Source organism: Ambystoma mexicanum, chromosome 6p (assembly GCF_040938575.1).
Source record: "Ambystoma mexicanum isolate Mex_15411 chromosome 6p, UKY_AmexF1_1, whole genome shotgun sequence".
Lineage (NCBI taxonomy): Eukaryota > Metazoa > Chordata > Amphibia > Caudata > Ambystomatidae > Ambystoma > Ambystoma mexicanum.
In genome coordinates, this window is record NC_090935.1 from 897,645,965 (window position 1) to 897,668,796 (window position 22,832).

Below are 22,832 nucleotides of genomic sequence, written 5' to 3' on the forward strand. Positions count from 1 at the left end.
GTTCGAGAGACTCTGGTTGATACTGCATTTCTTGAAAGTACCAATACCAGAAGGGCCCAGGAGAGCCGCAAGGAAAAGGTCAAAGTGGTCATACAGGGGTCTGGCAAAACTCCCTGTACAGTCGAAAGTCTTTGACCTACACGTAATTGAAAAGCTAAGAGAGGTGAATCGCGCAAAATGAGAAAAGAGAAAGAACTGTATGATTGGCAAGAGTTGGCAAGACTGAACCCGACAGAGGGATGCCAATGGAAAGGGTCCCAAGGTCCCAATGAACACTGTGTTGACAAGAGTGAACCCGACTGAGGGATGTCCACAGTGAACTGTTTTAAAAGAAATAAAGACTTATGAATGCGAAAGGTGAAATTGTTTTGGACACAAAGCCATAGTAAGCCTGACAGAGGGAGGCTAACATTCAAGAAGGGTCATAGCCTGGAAGATGGGTATCCAATTGTGAAAAGCCGTCACCCAAAGATTTTGAATACAAAATGAGAAAGCGTGTGAATGAGAGCCGTAGTGAACCCGGCAGAGGGAGGCTGCTATTCGAGAAAGGTCTAAGTCCGGAAGAGGGGAATCGAGGGATGAAAAGCCAACACCTCATCAACAAGTGAATGCAACAGAGAAATCTTTTGAATACAAGCCAGAGTGAACCTGATGATCGGAGGCCGATTTTCGAGAGGGGTCTTAGCCCAGAAGAGAGGGAGCTAGGGGTGTAGAATCATCACCCAAGTACAATCAGAAAGGAACTTTTGTTTATCATTTTGAACATACCAGGCCCTCATAAGCAAGAAACATACCCACCGGGGGTCCTGATATCGCTAGGAACTTTTTGTGAATCTAAGCCCAGAAGAGGGGGATCCAGTGGTGAAAAGTCATCACACAACATACATACAGAAAGGAACTTTTTGTCTGTTATTTTGAACAGGCCTTGGGAGGCAAGAGACTTTTTGTATAAAAAAGACTTTCCCACCGGAGGTCCTGATACAAGCAGAATGGAACTGTAGTCTTGTGCTGGGAAACATTGAGCATGTGCTGGGCCGAGGAGTCCCGCCTTGACCTGTGCTCAAAACATGGGGAAGGAAGACCCCGGCTACCACATCCTGGCATATCATTTGTGAACACTTCTTTCTTTCTTGTGATTCCCTATCTCAGACTCTTTTGTAAATTATTTGTAAGGATTGGCAATAGTTTTCTTTTAGTATACGTCCTTTTATTTGACAAGATGCCACTAGTAGTGCCTTATTATTATTTGATGGTCGTAGCTTGCACCCATCTTAGATTTAGGTTTACATTAGGCCTTTTTCCAATCTACCTATACAGTTTAATAAACATCCTTGAACTGCAATCAATTGTGTCTGTCTTTACTGTTGCCACCATGAGTTCCTTACAGTGTTCACCCTGGATCCCTCTCAACCGGGCTCTTATCATTTTCAAAACAAAAGTTTGAAGTTGGATCCCCCTTTTCTGGGCTCAGATCCCTTTTAAAACTAAGTTCAAAGAATTATTTTTCGTGTGACTCACTGTTCACCCCGGATACAGCTGGGCTCATATCCCTTTCTTTCCCTTAATTAGTCTCCCCCGGCCGGGCTCAGACCAATTGTGATACATATTATACTATCAAAGACTTTCGAATGTGCACAGGGTTTTGCTTGACCCGTTACATGACCACTTTGATCTCAATATTCCCTTTTCTCACACTTTGCATCAGTTGGATACCTAACAGAGACTTTCAAATGTGCACCCGCATGGCCCCAGACCAGTCTGTGCATGGTATCTTTTCTTGGCCTCCCAAATATCAATTATACAGTTCAACTACTTCCTTTTGTTTCCAATTATATTTGCGTCACTCATCCCAAATGCCTCGCAAATTATTCTCTTTATACAATGTTGCTGCTTGCAACCTTGGTTCAAAACACAAGCTGGTTTGGTATCACTCTCTTTAACTCACCGGCTGTGCTATCTTTTCTGTTGCTGCTTTGTTGTAGGAGCCAAGGACAGTACCACTCCGGCAATCGCTCTTCCCCTCCTTGGTTATCAACGTGGAAGACTCCTGTGTACCTCAGATACACTGTCCAGGTTTGATCAGCCTTAGTTCCTGGTCTTCGGTTTCTTACTTTGCAAGGCTCATGAAAGTAACAGTCTTTATAGGTCAAGGGTACTTCCCTCCTTGCAACCCTCTCTGGTCTCGCCATCTTTATCCTTGTATTAAACTGCCATCTTGAACTGCTGTTTCCACGTGTGTTTTGTCTAGCTCAGAGTGTGCTTTTGTGCTCTGCCTTTTATCTGTGTGGACAAGTGTGATGGAAGTCAGGTGTGTGCAATGATCCATAATTGCCTGACCATGATGTTGGGACATGTCAGGTATGCGGCTCTGGTGTTAGTCTGTTGTCTGGTGTTAGTCAGTTGCAGCATCCATGTGGCGAGGGCAGGAGCCCCCATGTATCCCCAACCACCGGACGACCCACTCATCCCCCTGACCTGATCACTGCTTGCCCGTGTGATCACCTGCCGCTGATGCCCGTGACGAGCCCTGCAGCGTGTCGAGTGCCATCTAGGCTCACCATCCATCAGGCTTGCAGATTTTAATGCCACCCATGAGATCTGAAGAACTTACTGCCTTTATTTCATCCAGGCAGCCCAGCCTCTCTGCCTGCATACGCACCAATATAATTTCCCAAAACAAAATGTCGGGCGCGATGCGGTTTCCACAATGAGGATTAGCATCCGTTTGGTTGCCCAGCAACCATCAACATATTGCCCTTGTTTCGGCCGGCATGCGGAAGAGCCAGCCTCACCGAAAGCCACATAAGGCCCTGTTTGCCACCTTCTGCCCTCAGTTGCAGCATCCAGGTGGTGAGGGCAGGAGCACCCACTTGCCCCAACCACCAGAGGACCCAATCATCTCCCTGACTTGATCACCGCTCGCCTGTGTGGTCACCTGCCTCTGATGCCCATGACGAGCCCTGCAGCGTGTCGAGTGCCCTCTAGGCTCACTATCCATCAGACGTGCAGATTTTAATGCCATCTTTGAGATCTGAAGAAATTACTGCCTTTATTTCACCCAGGCAGCCCAGCCTCTGCGCCTGCATACGCGCTGACATCATTTCCCAAAACAAAATGTCGGGCACGCTGCGGCACCACAACGACGCTTAGCGGCCGTTTGGTTGCCCAGCAATCATCAACAAATTGCCCTTGTTTCCGGGGGCAGGCGGAAGAGCCGGGCTCACCGAAGGCCACCTAAAGCCCTGTTTGCAGCCGTGATCCGCTGCTCCAGACACTACTGCGTGGCCAAAAAGTATGAAATTGCCTCACTGCCTGCCGGATGCATCTACGCCTTCACGCAAGCATGGACACATTGTAAGTAATTGACATGACGGCTGCGATTCCACACATTGATATATATAGTAATCCACCCAATTCTCTTGCCATAATTGATGGTCCCATACATTTCCTGAATGTCTATATGCATGTACTTTATGTGCTGCTCCCTACGCATGCACAAACCCATTTCATGCCATGATTGTGCCTAACCTCTATGCCTCCATTGTATTAGCCCATTGTGTCCTCAATTAATTTGCCCATTGTGCCTGCCTGTACCAGCCCACTATGCCCAATCTGAATTAGCCTGCTGTAGCCACTGTGCCTATTTTGAACTAGCCTAATGCAGCCCTCTGTACCTATTTTGAACTAGCCTGCTATAACCCACTGTGCCTATTTTGAACTAGCTTATCCCAGCCCTCTGTACCTATTTTGAACTAGCCTATTGCAGCCCACTGTGCCTATTTTGAACTAGCCTGCTGTAACCCACTGTGCCTATTTTGAACTAGCCTATTGCAGCCCTCTGTACCTATTATGAACTAGCCGATTGCAGCCCACTGTGCCTATTTTGAAATAACCTATTGCAGCCCACAGTGCCTATTTTGAACTTGCCTGCTGTAACCCACTGTGCCTATTTTTGAACTAGCCTATTGCATCCCACTGTGCCTATTCTGAACTAGCCTACTGTAGCCCACTGTGCCTATTTTGAACTAGCCTATTGCAGCCCTCTGTACCTATTTTGAACTAGCCTATTGCAGCCCACTGTCCCTATTTTGAATTAGCCTATTGCAACCCACTGTGCCTATTTTGAACTAGCCTGCTGTAGTCTGCTGTAACCTACTGGGCCTAGTTTTGAACTAGTCTATTGCAGCCCACTGTTCCTATTTTGAACTAGCCTATTGTAGCCCACTGTGCCTATTTTGAACCAGCCTATTTCAGCCCACTGTGCCTAATCTGAAGTAGCCTATTCTCCGACAAACTTGCTGTATCTACACTGTACATTGTGACTAAACTATACTAGCCTATGTTCCACAATCGAGCAAGCCCACTGTGCCCAGCCAACTGTGCCTGATTGTACTAACCTACTGTGACAGAACAAATGCCAGTGATCCCCAGACCCAAAAAGTTTGTTAATGGCAAACCTTTACTTAACCACTCTTACCTTGAGGGCAACTCTTTACCTACTCAACCTCTACAACACTTCCCTCCTCCCTATGAACCCACTACCTCAGTCACCCCTGCCTCAACGTTTTACATACACCAAAACTATGGGGTATGTCAATACTAAATAAATCGACCAGCCAAACTGCTCCATCAGCCAATTAGAACGGATCCACCAATTTGCTACTTCCCCCTCACCTTGGAACCCTTGCCCAGTGAAGGACAGAAACCTGAGACTCGGCGCCGGGTTCTTACCCCCTAGGTCTATCACCAAAAAACACCCCCCTCATTCGCAACATAACTAAGTTCAAGCCAGCTCTTCGCAAATCCTGTACAATGTCCAAAAAGCCCCCCTGGCATAATTGAACACCCTTTGATCAAAGGTGCTCTCATCAATGCCCGATAACAGGTCACCCATGCGCTGGACATCGCAGACCTCATATCCACTAACAACCTCCACGTCCTGACTATCGCTGAAACCTGGCTGCATTAGGCAGCAGGCCCAGCTTTTTCACTCACCATCCTAGAGGGCTATTCAATACTAAGGAACGACAGGGTCTCAGGTAAAGGAGGAGGAGTCGCCTTTATCGCCAAAACATCCCTTGGCCTTAGAATGTCTCCCCTGTCCAGCTTCCGGTCTGCTGAACTCCTGTCTGCTACGTTTCAACTTTCTGCAACATAAACCATTCACTATGCACCTCATAATCAGACCTCCAGACCTCATCGCCTCATTTGAGGAAGAGATATCCGGCCTTCTGACCACTAATACCAAAACCGGATCTCAAGTCATCCTACTAGGGGACTTCAAACGAGGCCTAGGTGATCCTAATGACGCCAATGCGTTCTCCCTGGAAAACGCTATCTCCCAACTTGGGTTCAATCACAGGATCACAACCCCAACATATAAAGGCAGAACCTTGGACTTGTTGGCGGAGCACAACTGTTCCACCTCCATCCTTAAAAATGAACCAATTGCATGGTCAGACCACCACGCCATCTCCTTCTCCATCCAAGGGAAGACGCAATCAAACACCCCTCAAGCTCCTATCCCACAAACCCTCACCAGGAATAACTGCAACATCACCTTGCAGAACCTTCACCTTCTAATCCACAATATCCTTGTTCCCACAAACTACTCCAACCTAGATTTGGATAAACATGTTGACTTCTATAATAAAACACTTGAATCTGCAGTAGATATCATCGCTCCTATGACACTCACTAAAGCTAAACCAGCAGCCCAATTGAACAAATGGTTCACCCCAGAGCTTAAATCCTTCAGAATGCTAAACAAGCGGCAGAGGCCACCTGGAGAAAAACATGCAACCAGGCCGACAAAACACTATTCAACGGTAGCAGCCACCACCTACAAAACCTCTATCCTCAGGGCCAAAAAAGAGATGTATGACAACATAATTGAGAACGCCAAATTTAGAACAAAAGAGCTCTTCATCATCCTCAGGGGACTCGAGTCCCCCTCCACACCCTCAGAAACCTGTGTGAAAGATGCAGACTGGTGTGAGAGGATCCAAAAAGCCCTAGCAGACAAAATTGCCATGCTACAATCCAAAATTGAACAGAAAAAGCTCAGCCTAGCCAAAAAAGCAAACCCTCCACTACCTCCCACCTCTAAAACTCCTACATGCCCCCCCCCTTCTCTTTCACCCCGGTGTCAACAAAAGAAGTGGAAAGCATCATCAAAGGCCTCAAGCCCTCCAGATGCCAAGGGGACTCCTGCCCAGCTCCCATCATCCAGGAAGGCACCAACGACCTGGCCCCTTTCATAACAGCCCTAATCAATGCCTCCTTAAAAACAAGCTCAGTCCCTAGCAGCCTCAAGGAGGCCTGGGTCATGCCCCTTCTAAAAAAAACTAACCTAGACCCCAACAACCCAACCAGCTACAGGCGAATCACCACCGTCCCTTACATCCTAAAGATTTTAGACAGAGTGGCCTACCTGCAAATCCAGAAGCATCTGGAAGAGAACAACCTCCTGGGCCTTAGACAATCTGGCTTCAGACCAAAGCATGGAACAGAGACAGCACTCCTGGACTTAAAAATTCAGATGGACGAGGCAAATGATAATGGTAATCTAGCCATTCTCCTGCTGCTTGACCTCTCGGCAGCCTTTGACCTCGTCGACCATCAGATCCTCATGGAACATCTGATGGCCTCAGCTGCTTTCTCTGGCAAGGCGACCGCCTGGGTCCAATCCTTCCTAGCCGACCGAACAACCCGGGTCTTCTCACTGGGGGCTTCAGCCCACCCCATCCCCATCCTCTGTGGCATCCCACAAGGTTTGTGCGTCTCGCCAACCTTATACAATATCTTCACAAAGCTATTGTTCGACCGCCTTGATAACCTTGGTGTCTCATACATAAATTATGCTGACGATACCCAGGTTCTCATCACCCTATCAGGTTGCGATGAAGAGGACTCCATATGGATCAACGACCTCTACCTGGAGATCCAAGCCTGGATGGCAGAACACGGCTTATGCCTCAACGACGAGAAAACTGAGCTCCTTCTCGCTGGCTCCCAACCACGGCTAAACAAACTGGACCCCTGTTATGCTTCTTAAAACATGGACGGTAACCTAATCACTCTGGCCAAAGAAATTAAAACTTTAAGGGTCTATCTAGATTCCACACTCTCACTCAAAAAACAAGTGAACGCCACAGCCTTCTCGACAGTTTATACAAATAAGCTCTTCAATGCCTGCAAACCCTTCCTCTCACCGTCCAGCTGCATTACACTAGCCAGAGCGCTAGTGCTCTCAAAAATTGACTACTGCAGCACTCTCTTTCTTGGCACCTCAGAACGCAATATGAACAAACTGCAGGTGCTGCAGAATAATGCCCTCAGAGTGGCTATGAGTATTCCACAGCACTCAAACATCTCCAGCTTCAGGCAAGATGCCCACTGGCTCCATGTATGAGACAGAATCACCCTCAGAACCATTGTCAACGTCCACAAATGCCTATCTAATGACACCCCCAAATATTTGGCAGGCAAGTTCGGCAAACACACCTCAACCAGACCAACCAGAACGTTGTACTCCCACTGCCTATCCATCCCCAAATTCTCCCTAAAAAAAGCAGGCAGCTCCAGCTTCCCAGTCCTAGCCGCCAAAAAATGGAATGCTATACTACCAAACCTTAGAGCAGAACCTTCCTTTTGGACCTTCAGAGCGAAAGCAAAGTCCTGGCTCTCCAACAAAACTCCACCACTGTCTGACACACTATTTAATGTACTTTTATCCAACGCCTGCCTCTCGACCACCTTGTAACCCGATCAACTGCACTTACTGTTATTATCTTGTATGTCTTTACTCTGCTTTAACCTCCTTTAAGTCTCCGGCGCTCAGTTACCTCAGGGTTCGGCGCGGTATAAATAAAGATACTAAACTAAACTAAACAGTGAACTGTCCGTGAGAAAGTGTTAATGTCGGGAAGGGGGGCGGGGTTGAATTCCAAGGTATCCTACCTGGTAGGATGGGTAAACAGTGTTACAAGGAAGGGGATACATCGTCTGATCCTCCTGTGTTCCACTTCCGCTCCCCAAAGACCCCTCATCCAGGCGATCATTCTACACTGGTCTACCCCCAGGAACTGGATCCAAAAGCGATGGCTGTGTCCTGGTCACCTGGATGACAGATCCCTGGGGGATAACAGGTGAGACACCTTCAGGTTTCGCAGTGTTGACAAAGTTTTCTAAGATGTTCTGGATCCAAGATGGTTTGTTGGTACAGAGAGTCCTATCTCGATGCGACCAGTAGGTGGTATCTACCTCATTTCCAAAGCCTGATGTTGAACCACGCCCATGACGCGGCCACCGCCGGTCATAGGGCATTTCATACGACATTAGAAATCTTGTACGAGGTTGTATTCTGGCCACACATGGGCCAGGACCTCGACATTTACCTAAAGGGGTGTCTTGTGTGTGCTCAGTTTCAACCCAGTTCACTCACACACAGAGCTTCGCTACAAAAAAGGGGAATGACACTGCTTTGGTCAGATTTGAAAGTCAATTTCATCGGGCCAGTGATTCGCTCCTCTAGATGAAATAAATAGATGTTGACTGTAACATTATTGTTCACAAAGTGGGTAGGATGTCTTCCAGCCCCAAATTGTAAGGCAGAGACAGCTGGCACACTAATGATCAATCACATATTTTCTTGTTTCGGCCTCCCGCAAAGGATTGAGCCGGATCGAGCCGGATCGAGGAAGTCATTTTTCCAGTGAGGTGATGGCGAAGATGTGGGAGATCCTAGGCGTAAAAATAAAATTCCACATTTCCTACCGCCTATCCCCGAGTGGGGGAGGAGGGCTAGAGAGATACAAAAAAAAATTCTGAGCATCTTAAAGAAGTTTGTGGCAGACTCTGGACCCAGTTGGCACATTTGGCATGGCCAAATACCAGCTAAATCCAAATAATGCGTTAAGGATAATCAAACAGAATCCATGGACAGAGCAAATAAGCAATGCCAGAAGGGAGTTACACTGGCTGATGGTAGAAGAAAGAGTTATTTTCAAATCTATGGCACTTATTCACAAGTGCCTATACGGAATGCACCTGCCTATCTTAAATCGAAGATTGTTCGATATATGCCAGCAAGCGCACTGAGATCAGAAGCACTGGGACTAATTGTGGTTAAGCCTTACAAGAGAGCTAATGGTTTAGGCACAGCTTTTCCTATCTGTGCAGCCTCCAATTGGAACTACCTACCATTTAACCTGAGACTAGAGTCCAAACACCTCTCTTTCAGAACAAATCTGAAAACATACCTGTTTAAATGAATACAGCTACCCCTCAGTTAGCTAAGCACAGAGAGAAGAAAAATGTGTTCACATGAATCAGTTGACACAACAAACAAGCTTTACGACTGATTGAGGAGCCCAATGAAAGTTGAGCTGAGGAACTATATGAGGAATGAAAGGAAAGGATGAAAACCCCGGATGGATACTTATAACAGGTGAGTAATTTAATTAATCTTCTATGGAAATGTTAAGGAAAAAGAAATGTGTGAAGTCTATGTTCTGAAAAGTGATATCTCTTTCTATGTAATGTTTTTTTCCTTCAATGCAATGTCCTATTTTTCTGGGAAATATGTTGTGTAAAAAGTACTGAACCTCTCTTTTCTTCCTATTTCTAGATAACTAATGTCTTTCACTTCCAGCTTGCGGGCTGGAGGGGAGTCTGGGGAGGACCCCAGGGACCCCGGGAAGGAGAAGGAAGGGGGTTCTTTTCCATACCATTCAACCAAAAAGATGGAATTGGAGGCCGAAGTGCCCACTTCTTAAGGAAAGAAAATGAGTCGGACAGGCTTCAACAAAGGAAAAGAACTTCTGAGGAAAACCCCACTCTCCCCAACTCTTTCTCACGACTAATCAGGGAAAAGAGCAGGGGGGACGTGTGTGGTTTAATGTTAGCCCCAGCACACAAAAGGAAAGGCCAAGTTAGGCCTACTTTGTGAAATGCATGCACCTGAGGGAAGGGCACACTGGCAGAGTGGAAATCTAACCTTAAAACTGCAATCTTGCTAAAAATGCCTAGCGTATCCAAAGATTGCAGATGACATAAAGGTTTGAAAACAAAAAACAGTGTTGGCTGAAGATGAACACAGACATTTCATTGAAACTATCAAACAATAAAATACTGTGCACCCAACGTTTAAATAAGTTGACCATGCAGGAGAAATTCAAAGCCATGTGAATATCTTTCTTGTCAGGTGCCTAAAACCTACTTTTCAGCACACAAAAACAGCAGATAAATAAAAATATATTTTCGAGTGACAAAATGAACAGCAGCCCTTTACTTAAAGTTGCCACATTAATAAAGATTGCTGTTTGCAAAGTAAAAGAAAGACTCTGGAGCAGCCAAAATTAAATTTCTAATGACAGTGGAGCTGACTGCAACATACAGATTCAAAACAAACATCCCCCACTCCTGGCTTTGCTCAGGCCTTCTCAGTTGATAAACAATTCCTTTGAACCTTTCAAGCTCAAGCAGAAGGATGTGGACAGATTGTGACTGGGGTTTATTGGTGGGCTGTATAAACAAAGGGGGTGGCATGCCATAAAGAAAGATATAATATTTGCTGTCTCCCTTAACACAGATTTGAGCCCTACCACAGTGATTGATCACTGTATCACATGCCTGGACCAGATGGTTTCAGGGAATGAGTCCAAGAACCAAACATGAAACTTGTTTATATGTATCCATATATGGCCATTGACTTGCATTGAAAATGTATTTTTATTCAATACCTTTGAGATCATAATAGTTACAGATCTGGTAATGAAGTTTCACATTTCTAACAAAGTTAGTTTTCAAATAAAGGGCAAAAAAACATAGTTTGCCCGTCCAATCACTTGCCGAAATGAGAGGGACCTCTACCGATCCACCATGAGGAGGGGAATATTAATAACTATATAACATGGGATTTATTGGCAAATTACTGAATTCTGCCATTTAGGCACTTGTTGGGTAAAACTGGACATGGAAAAAAAATGTGAATCTCAAGCGGAAGTTGCAATATTTCTGTTCTAGACTCCTGAACCTATCCTTGGAGAGGGGGTGGATTTGGGGGTGGAGAGAAATGTAAATGTACATTCCTGGTTGTGAGATCATAGGTTAGCATCTCCTAACATTAATTTTCCATGGGAGGGGCTTAGAAAGTAAAATGATCTTGCACTATGGAAGAGGAGAGAGCTGCCTAAAAATCACCAAAAGAGATCTGCTAACAAATCATCTGGATGGAATTATTGGAAGAGGGCTGGAGATTTCCATTGCTGGGGAGTTCAGAAAACAGAGGCTGTGATACTTACTTGGAGTCCATGAAGGGATGAATGCTGTGGGATCCCATTGACTGATGTGCTGGCCAGAATCCTGTTTTCCCCAAAAGGGAAGCCCTGCTCAATATCTGAGTGCCAGGCCTGGAGATTTCCAAAGTAAGTAGAGTGCACAACAAAATTTCAGCATGAGGAATCTATTTAATTAGCCTATCCCCTTTCATTAGTTGGTTCCCTTTCATTAGTGGATAGGGGAGAATTGTGTATTCCTTTAGCATATTTGACTGTATATTAATTGAATTAACTCCCAAATTGATTGACGGAGGGGGGAGCTTTGAAGAATTCAAAACTTTCACTCTCTCTCTTAGCAGGAATAATGTTCTAGCCACCTAAAGTAATTGGGGTGTCTGAGCCACACAAAAATAAAATTGACAATTTTCACCATTCCCAAACCCTGTCTTTAAAACAAAAAAGGTGTTTGCTCCATTCCAAACCTTGTACTTAAAAGAAAAGGTGTTTTTGCCACCAAATAAAATTCCCAATTGTCACCACTCTTTAAACATTGTATTTAAACAAAGGGGTGCCAATGGCCCCCAACAACATTCCTAAACTGTCCCCATTTGCTAGACCTGGCCTTTGAACAGAAGGGTACTGCATATCACTGAGGCTTGGTTTTTTGGTGCTAAGAAGGAAAGTGCTTTGCAAAAGGGAAATCTCATGCCGCCAGCATGGCATTGTATGATGTGTAATTTGTTTTGAAATCAAACCTGTTCTTGCTTGCAATCTAAATCTTCTTAAGTCATATTTGTCTGTTTATTATGAAAAAGAACGTCATTGTGTGTGAGGCTTTCTTCTGTGCCACAAAGAAGGTGGTGTGTGTAACAAACAGAACCTCATTGAACCTATACTTTAAAAAAAATATACATTCTTTCTGTACAATGCCTGGTTCTTGGCATATTGTTGGTACAGGGGCAGGGATCCACGGGGCTCTATATGAGTCATAACTGTTTGCATAGTGAATCCAAATTAATGGTGTATTGTTGTCCCGTTTTACTGGGAGTGGGGTACTCCCTATGTTGAGTGTGGTCTCCCTATATAGCGTTACAATTCACTGCTCAAGACATCACATCTTCCAACACAAATCACATGCACATGCCTGCATTTTGCCCAGGATATGAGCAAGTGAAAGATGGAAACAAACAAAGTGGAACTACTTAGAATCGCTTTCATTAAAATGAGATTGCATCCAAAAAAACAATTCTGTAAAAATGTATTTTGAGCCCCGATTTACTGGAGAATGCAGCACAACAAGAGATTTCATGAGCAGTGTAATACTATATAATTTTTGTGTTTTCATTCATAGCAAGAATAGCAATATTGGCATATTGAGTGTAGCTAAGGATGGCAGAAGAGATATGAGGATGCACACACAGCCTGCAGATGTATTGTATCTATCTACCCACACATTCAACTCCCATTGCAATGTTAAACCTGCTGGTATTCCCTGCCACTCCCTGTCCAACACAGACCAAACCACACCCACCATGAACTGCTTGCAATTAGTTACCAGATGGTCTACTTGGGTTCTGTCCTGTCTTTAAAAGGGTTAATCACCTCAACTATCTCATCTTGAAGTCACCAGGCATCAGTTCGGCACACAACTTTCATGCAGAAGGAGCCTGTTTGAGAGCGCTGCAATGGGAACACAGTGAGCCTTCAGCAAGCTAGATAGTTTTTCAGGACTGCCTTCCACGTGGATACAGAAGAAATGTTAATTAAATTATACCCTAAATAGTGGAAAGATGCCACCAGTTTGACCCTTTTGGAGCCCATAGGCCACCACATAGTTTTAGGTTTCTTTAGATTTGAGAAAACAACCACCTTAGATTTAGCTCCATTGGCCACCAAGTTATTCATTACAGCGTAAGAATAGAAGATATTAAGTTTTTGTTGGAGATCACACTGTGTCCTAGCGAATAGTATAATCTCATCTGCAAAGGCCACTCAGTGAATCTTGACAGGTACGCCACAGATCATCTATATCGCATATTGAAAAGCCTGGGTGCCAAGATGCAACCCTATCTGAGACCAAGGTAAACCACAACTGGCCCAGAAACAACACCTTCCTTGTTTAATTGGATTGTCAGGGTAGAATTATGATGCAGGAGGACAATTAGCTGGACCAGCTTCAACGGAACGTTGTACCCAAGCAGCTTGTCTCATACCCGCCTGCGCACAACACACTCAAACGCTGAAGACATGTCCAGCAAGGCCATGTAGATCTTAGCAACCTGATTTGCTTTTACAATAAGCAGTAGATGTTTCAGTACAGTGGCATTCAGGGATGTACCCATGTTTTTTTCCCGAAAGCCCACCTGAAAGTGTGATAAAGTGATGTACTGACTCCGAAAAGTATTTAGGTTTCTTAACAGCAGAATGGCGAAAACCTTGCTGACGGCATCAATCATGGGCCTGTAGTTGCCCGGATCACCCTTCTTATAGATAGAAATGATAATGGACTGGGGCCATGAAGAGGGGACTATGTGGGTTTAATAGATGGAATCAAAGTTGGGCTTGAGAAAGTAGGCCCAAACAAGAGGAACCTTTTTCAGTATAAATGGTGGGAGACCGTCCGGTCCTGGCACCCTTGACCATTTAAGTTTGTTAATTGCCCACACTTTATCATCTATTTCCCTGGGGCAAGGACCGTTAGCAACCGAGCCACCAAGGTGATCAGGGCAGTTTGTGAATCTTGCTGGAGTACTGAATTTATTTAGAAGAGAATAGTACCCAGGTGTGTTCTTGAATAAAATCACCAAATGAGGAGTTGCTAGCACCCGATTTGTTATTGATGCAGGCCCAGAATTGTCTAGAGTTGGAATTCAATAGAGTCCTCAGCACGGACTGGTTGTCTCTCAGATAAAGATCATATTTTAAGGATTTGACAAAATGTCTGTGGCGCTGACATGTGTGCTTTGTTTGTTTTGAATAATCTACTGTGGAAAGGTCCTGACCCCTTAGGGACTTGATGTCCTGTAGTCTCTGCTCTTTGGAGAATTTGATCCTCTGATCAAAATAATGCAGATGGAATTCTTTTAATAATCGTTCTTCGGTATCTAGGGATAATTTCTTGATACTTTCCATGATGCACATATCTAGAGGTTTATGGCTTAGTTTTACAAAAGCCTCACCAAAGAATGCCTCCTCTTCCTGTGCCCACGTAACATCCCTGAACAGAAGCTAGTTAGTTTGTTATACAAGCTCCCGTCTCAATGGCAACCTCCGCCACTCGTGTCTGGTGTGACCAGAACCAACAAAGGCATGATTCAAGGTTGTTGCTTTCAAGGTAAATTTATCTATGACGTGGTCACCTACATGGGGGTCAACAAAGGTCAGTTTGCTACACTTTGTGTCAAGAGAGGAAGAGACAAAGAAATGGTCAATCCATGATGTAGAGAGGCCTTAATGGCAGCTGGAGATAGGTATTGTAGTAGTTTTAATAACATCTAGTTGGTGCAAGTCCCAACTAGACATAAGAGTCCCATACAAATCCGCTCGTATGACTCAAATTGGGAACATGGAGAGTGCAGGAAAGTAGATTTTAACCCCAACCCCCTTCACAATTAGTTAAGAAGTCTCAACCCACAATGATCGCGTGGGGTGACCTTGCAACAACCAGGATTCAAAGATTGGTAATAAAGATAAATGGAAGTCCTTGATAGACCACTTTGCCGGATTACAGTACAAGTTGACAGATATAAATTCGCCAGATGATTCAGGCAACACAACATGAATAGCCAAGACGCCCCCTCTTGCAGACCACATGGTGGAAATGATATTTAGATTAGTGTCAATGGTGATGGCTAACCCACCACTGGGGCACCCCTTGATCAAATGTGTGACTGGAGAAGAAAAAGTAGAATACCCCCTCAAGTTGAGGCACTCCATAGACATAGTTTCCTGAATTAACAAGATATTACACTGTCGTAAATCGGGGGAGCCATTCCATGCCTGCAAGAAATGCATTAGACCACACGCGTTCCAAGATAATAACTTGAGATCATGAAGGCTAGGGTTGATTTAAGCCATAGGTTAGAGATGCAAAGGTTTTGCTAGCGCACTCCACCCACGACCAATCCTGAACCTCTTTGATCTTGGAGATGAGAGGAGTCTTAGAGTGGGTAAGGGTGATGTAGGCAGCGCCAAACTATCTGGAATTGCCAGTGATTTCAATACCAACATTGGAGGCGTTTAGAAAGACTTTACTGCATCAGTAGAAGTAAGTTCACACAGATCGTATCCCAGGCAATGGAGAAAAACCCTCTGTCCCCATACCAAGTTAGCCACAATGTCAGAATAAAAGTGAGACACCTCTGATAATTGCTTCAATCGATTTGAAAGGTGCACCAGCAGATGAACCCATAGTATTGGCAGAATTGGACAGTGGCAAGGAGATCCTGTCGGATGATTCATAAGTATGGGGATTTTATGGGAGTGAGGGGTCCCCAGGCCCCCTCACATCGTACGCTCCTCAGTACAAGGCTTGGACCACGTGCCTCTGGTAGTGGGATTGCCCCTTGCCCTTATGTAAAGTTAACCACAGTTGACTGCTGCATAGATGGGACTACTGAGCAGGACACGGGGCATCCATCTTTTGTGCCCCCTTTCGACTCCATCTTGGGTAAACAGGCCTCACTGCGATAGTACAGCAATGCTCAGCTCCCCTTCCACCGCAGCAGCCAAGGACAGAGACACACACACACACAAGGCGCGCAGGCAGCTGGCTGGCCCCCACCCTTGCACACCCCCTGCGAAGGAAAGCTCTGCGCTTCCATTTCTCACGCTGAAGCCGGAGAAAGTTGCAACAATCAATATGCTACAGTTTTCTTCCTCTGAGATCACTGCTCGCCTGAGAACCAGCATGTGAACCAGAATGAGCTAAGCACTTTCTGCTCGATTCATCCCCATAAACGTGCCAGCTACCCACACCCATTTTAGAATAATTTATTGTCATCTTGACCCTGCGCTCCCTGTAAGGTATTGCTTTCAAGTGCCAGACCCTTGCCTGTGCTGTGAAATCCACCCAATGCACCCACTACTAACCTTAAGCATTTTACTACTATATATGTTTTTACTTGTACTAATGAGTTTGAAACCTAGGAAAGATGCGAAACACAGCTTGATTCTTTTACATGCACAATAAGGTCAAGGCCTCCAATTAAAGCCACGAATGACCCAATTGTACTGACAATAATTGTTATGTGTAACTTGTGTAGAAATATGAAAAGTAGCATAAAATGTTTTTGATAATTTGTTATTTAGTGTTTTTCGAATGCAACATATTAGCTTAGGTAGTGACCACAGTGACCGGACCCTGACCTGCGTGGAGCACAAGATATTTGGCGTCCGTCATCTCGTCAGCCACTCAGCCAACCAGAAGGAAGAGATGCCACCCACACCTACAGCACCACACCGCCTGGGCAATCGGGTCCATTTAGCATTTTTTGTTAGAATTACTTTAATTAATATATATACAAGCACTGATGTAAAAGTTGGTGGGAGTTTTTTGGGTTATTTCCTAGCTGGAGAAATAAACCATCCTTTGAACTCTTGCAGCCAGGTCTCAGTGCCTCTTTCCCCGACAAGGGGTTGTGTCGGCTATTTCATTTTCTCTCACACGTAGTAAGCCGGGGAAAGGCACCTACAGGATCTACACCTGTTTCCCTCAACCAGACAATAGGTCTGGTGGAACTGTTAACTACCAAAGGCACTGGAGTGACCAAACCGGCTTTCTGCATTTATTTCTGTTTCAAATGCCCCTGCTCTGTTATTTTAGGTGAATAGGAATTAACAGGTGAAGTAGCTAAGTCATTGGATTGAGCATTTAGGTCAATAATGGTATCGGCACCAGATAGTTGGCCCACATGTTTTTTAAAGGCGTTTCCAGATTTTGATATAGGGGCTGCCTGATTTTTTAACTTTTTTCTCTTGTTGATTTTCCTAATTTCCTTCCTGTTCATATGATTTATGAACTGTGGAGAAGAAGGAACCTCAAAAGCCGGGAGAGGTAGATCTTCTTCATCAACCATGGGGTCTCTTCCTTTAGCCATCAGAGATTTAAATATATTAATTTTCTGGAGTGTTATGACGCTAGTAATACAGGCCACCAGGGAAGACAGAGAATTTGGAGGCATAGTGCTGTCAATAGAAGATGCTCCCATGCAGGCTGGCATGAGGGCGGGGGTGCCTAAATCTATTCTCGTTAGGCGTATTGACCCATGCGCCCACCCTTTTGGGTGCCGGGAAATCAGGATCTAAGTTGACTTTCCTGATGCAAGAGAGCCCCCTCAAAGACCCCTCAACAAAAGACATTCTCTCATTGAGTTTGTTGAGAATTGCGGTTTTAGATGGTTTATAGTGATAAATTCGAATGACATTATGTCGAAAGTCATAATATAAACAAAAAAAAAAGTTGGAAAAATAAATCGAATGTCTATATTTAATTGCTTTTAGTTCGAAATGGGGGGTTCCCCCAACCCCTCCTTTTTAATGTTTTTGTTTTACCCCTTTTTTTTACTCGCGGAACCCAAAAAAACATGTAAATAAAAAAATAAAACATGCGAAAAAAACAATTTCGACATTTTTTTTCGACATTATGTCTTTCAACATAATGCTTTCGACTTTTTCACTGCCTACTGTTTTAGACCTCACCGTGCATGAAATCAGTTCTTTTTGTTCATATAAAGCAGTTCATTCTTTATTGATGTCCGGTGAACATTTCCCCCAAAAAGCGCCTTCTGTGGCCCTGAGAGGCTACACTGGCAGTGGCTTATTCCAAAAGTCCACCACAGGCGAATTTTATCCTGACAAATGGGGGACATGCACAGGTGAATGAGTTGAGGACGGGGAGGTCATGGTCTGGGGTGCCCCTATTGTGCTCTTAATAGAAATGGAAAGTGGTACTGCCAATGTATCATTGCCTACTATTTTGGAAGGCAAGCTTCTGGGATGAGAGCACAATATGGGTGTCGTCTCCAAGTTTGTAGAGTGGGCTTCAACGAAGGTTGAACGTACTTCTGATGTCTCACATTGAACCGTCCTGCCCACCAATGTGAGCAAGTCTGTGGGAGTTTTTACAACTGGATTTTCGTGAACACAACCAGACAGCAATTCCAAGTCTGTGATTTTCTGAACAGATCGACCATTTTCCGTTGCAGTACAAGATGATGTCAGGTTCAATGGAACTATTCCAAACATGCCATCCTCTTGAGCAACACTGCTACGAGGGTCATTGGTGTAGTTGATTTCGGCCTCCTGACATGGCAAGCCCCTGAAAGATAATGAGTGAGTCTGCTGGGAGCCAAAACCATAGGTGTCCAGTGCTGCAAGTTTGCATTGCAAAACAGGGGGGGGGCTGATTTCGGGCATCCTGATTTGTTGAGCAGTGTTTTTGGTGTGGAGGCTGGAAGAAAAGCATGAAGACGGACCTGCTTGCATATTAGGGAAATATTAGGAGCGGCCAACATACCGTAAAGTTTCTACGGGAATGAGTGCAGAATCGCTTCATGATGCTGTGGTCTGCAGTGTTGGTGGTTTGATCACAGTCTCATAACGCACATGCTCCATTGATATCATTTAAGGCCCTTCAGTCGAGGTTGATTTCCCCAAGGAAGAGGGCAAGACCTGTGTTGCCATAAACGTCTGGTTGGAGGAAACTTCATCAGCCAATGCGATCCTTGCAGAGCTGCACGGAGTTAAGTTTTAGTGTGGCTTGCCTTGGTGTCAAGGGAGGCATGACAGTTGGAACTGAGGAGGGCATCAGAGATGTTTCTTGGGAAAACACAGCAACCGAACGTGAGATGCAGTGCAACATAGAAAGGATAAGAGTTAATTTTCACATGCACAGTAGTTTCAACGCAGGGTCTACTCAAAGGCCAAATTCTTGCAGTTGTCGGCCCCACAGCAATGTGAGCTTAGATTCCAGTGAATATAATGACCAAACTGATCCAAGGAGCAGTGTGCGAGGGATGGAAAAATAGAGCACAACCTTCCTTCAACTCGGAGGAAAAGGAAAAAGAAATCCAAGAGAGTAGCTTCCAATGGAGGATCCAGTGGCAGGTGAGTCAGGAGAGCCATGGGCCAATGTGGGGCATGTCTTTGGCCGCCAAATAGACATGGCAAGGGTAGTCAGAAAGAGACAAAAGCGCTAAGTGGGAGTGTGACTACACAGCCTGCACCAAATGCCCTGGCTGCCACTCTTTCACCACTCTGCGCCGCTCCGCGGTGTTGCTGGTGTTTTTCAGTGTAAGGCACCTCCTCCTCACAAGAGACACTGTAGACAGACCGCACAAAGTTTTTCACTGCCCTGAATGCCAGTCCTTCTCCAATCTGCGCTGCTCCGCTGTGCTGCTGGTATTTTTCAGTGTAAGGTACCTCCTCCCCACAAAAGACACTGTAGCCAGACCGCACAAAGGTTTTGACTTCCCACACTGCCACTCTTTCGCCACTCTGCACCCCTCCCTGGCCTATGTTTCTGCCCTGCAGTAATGCTTTGTTAATGATAATTCCTGACTCTGGCCTATTTCCCTGTTGCACTCATATTCCCAGCAGACTAGTGCTTCTGCCCTGCGGTAATTGTATGTTAATGATATTCCCTGCCTCTGGCCTCTTTCCCTGTCCCTCTCAGGGTCCCCAACAGACTAGTGCTTCTGCCCTGCACTAATGCCATGTTAATGCCAATCCCCCCTCTGACCTCTTTCCCAGTCCCTCTCAAGGTCCCCAGCAGACTAGTGCCTGTGTCCTGTATTAATGCTATGGTAATGATAATCCCTGCCTCTGGCCTCTTTCCCTGTCCCTCTCGTGTTCCCCAGCAGACTAGTGCTTCTTACCTGCAGTAATGCTAGTTTATTGATAATCCCTCCCTCTGGCCTCGTTCCCTGTCCCACTCGGGTCCTCCGAAGACTAGTTCATCTTCACTGCAGTAATGCTATGTTAATGATAATCCCTGACTCTAGCGTCTATCCTTGTCCTACTCTGGGTCTCAAGCAGATTAGGGTTTCTTTCCTGTAGTAATGCTATGATCGTTGTCAAAAATTCCTAGAAGTGAGCATGCTCACCTAGTTCATATAGCTGCCATTTCAGAGAGTACTAAGTTGTGTTTAAAGATGTTGTGATACTGTTAGTTAGGTACATCTAATGGGGTGAAACTACATGAATAGAGAACCTGCCGCTATTGAATTTCATTGATGGTTCATGGACACTGGTCAACTGCCTATTTGGGTGTTCTCTATAAGTGTATTAAGACCTGTTTACTGTGACATCTGAACAATCTTCAGGGTTTTGTACCAAGGGCTTCATAATGCAAATTGCAGTCAACTTTCTTATCGTCTTATGGTATTTATTGAATTTATTATATTTACTGTGGCGGCATTTTAGGCAGATCCTTTTTTTAATCTGACCTCTTTTGCTTTGTTTTATTTAATAGAAAAAATGTTAGTTCCTTGTATTGACAGGGTGATTGTGGGTGCAGAACTTGTTAAGGCCAGCTATCTCCACTTGATTGCTTATTAGTTAACCTGGTTCTTTTTTTTTGTCAACAGCCTGGACTGTTGTTAACTGGTCTTTGTTAGTCATACTTGCATATTTTTCAAGGACTTAGGTCTACTTAAGTGTGAATTGTTGTTTGATATTTTAAAATGGCTAAAAGAAAGTCTAACAATCCTCCCATGGGTAAAACGGTGGTCAAATGTCCCGTTGAAATTGGTATTTTGAATTCATACTTAGTACAACCCATTGGTGAATTGAAAACTAGGATTAGTGAGGTGGCATTAAACGTGCCATCTTCTTCTGTGTAAAGTCATGAAACAATAATGAGAGTTTCCCTCATTAGTCCATTTTGGAAAAGTCCCTCTCAATATCAAAATGCCACCTCCATCTGGCAGAGCATATACATCTCATTGATTTGACTGATGATATTTGTCATATAAATATACTTATTTTGGTTGTTTGTGACCATCCATAACCAGAGAATCAGAAAGATGGCTTAGTAATGGCTAAATATATGAAATCTACATAAATGACATTGACCTCTATGATGAAGTCCTCTAAGTAGAGGAGAACCACTAAAACCTCTTAGGAGAAACAGAAAAAGATCAATCAAGCTAAGTCCTCCAATTAAAAATGACCTTAAGCCTCCATCCCTTCCTCCCCATGGTGGGGAAAAACGCAGGAGTATCCTATCCCAATTTTAATGGAAGTGATGGGAGAGGACCAATCATTAGAAATCACTATTGTCAAATCTTTGGAGCATATAGTGTGTTGACTGATTTGCATCAGTCATTTTAAAATCATTTAAGGGCATAAGGCTTCTGTGCCTATTAAATCAGCTATCCAAAGGGCACAGCAGGGTGTGGGCGATGTAGGGAGCATGGGGGTGTAGCTCTACCCAGACTTCCAAGTAGCTGGACAATTAGATTGACCCTTTGAATTGATTGTGAACTCCATTTATCAAAACAGTAGTTATATCTCTAGGTCCGGGGTATATTCAAGCTATACACAATAGTGGTCTTCGGCGTAAGACTAACATAATTTAGCAGAATTTTAAGGCTCTCATGGAGGCATGATAAATATCCTTAATAAAAGGTACAAGAACATTTCACCCCTGAGGAACATAAAGGTCTTTTCTACTCTTAAGGGCGCCTTGCCCTTCCCCAGATTCTCTAAATCTTCCTCCTGAAACCGGCCTGTTATTCTTAATAGTGACTCTGGTCCCTGCATTGGCAGAATCCTCGACTAAAAACACTTCTAATTTAATTAATAAAACCACACAGTGGATTAATACTGACAATAGAGATCTTCCAAAAAATCCTCAAGAATTACTTATTTCTTAAGTCGAGTTGGATGGATTGGGCAGCCAATAAATCCCAAAAAGGGGATGGCACAGCAGTTACTTTTAATAACTCCATACACGAAGAGCCCATAGAGGAAGGAGACATGCTCTTCATTGATGAGTCATCAATGATAGATTCAAGCATGCATTGGAGACATATGGGTGCGGCAGTGGTTTGTTATCATGAAGGAGAATTTCAGGTATGGGCTCAGATGAGGTTGCCACTTTACTATTCAGCCAGGCAGCTGAGCTGACAGCCCTGATAATGGCCGTTAATATGTCAGAGGGGCATTGCAGTAAAAAAAACAATTCAGATTCAGCCTACGTCACATTCACAGTGCATTCAGGATTGGCCCACTGGGAGAGGAAGGGGTTCCAGAGGAGTGATGGCTCCCCCGTGCAACATGCAGAGTTATATTCCCAGTTCATAGAGGTACTGCCCCTCCCAGCAGAACTGGCAATAATGAAATGCAGCACCCATATTAGCGGCACCAATTTCATCTCACAAGGCAACAATAGGGCTGACTCTGCAGCAGAGGGAGCAGCCTATTTACCATTACACCCAATGCAGTTCATGCGTTCTATAGGGGATTAAGCACCTTTGATGGCATTTCTGCAAAGATAGCACCCTACACTCGCAAAGCCATTTAAAGCATTGTCCAAGTGATTGATTT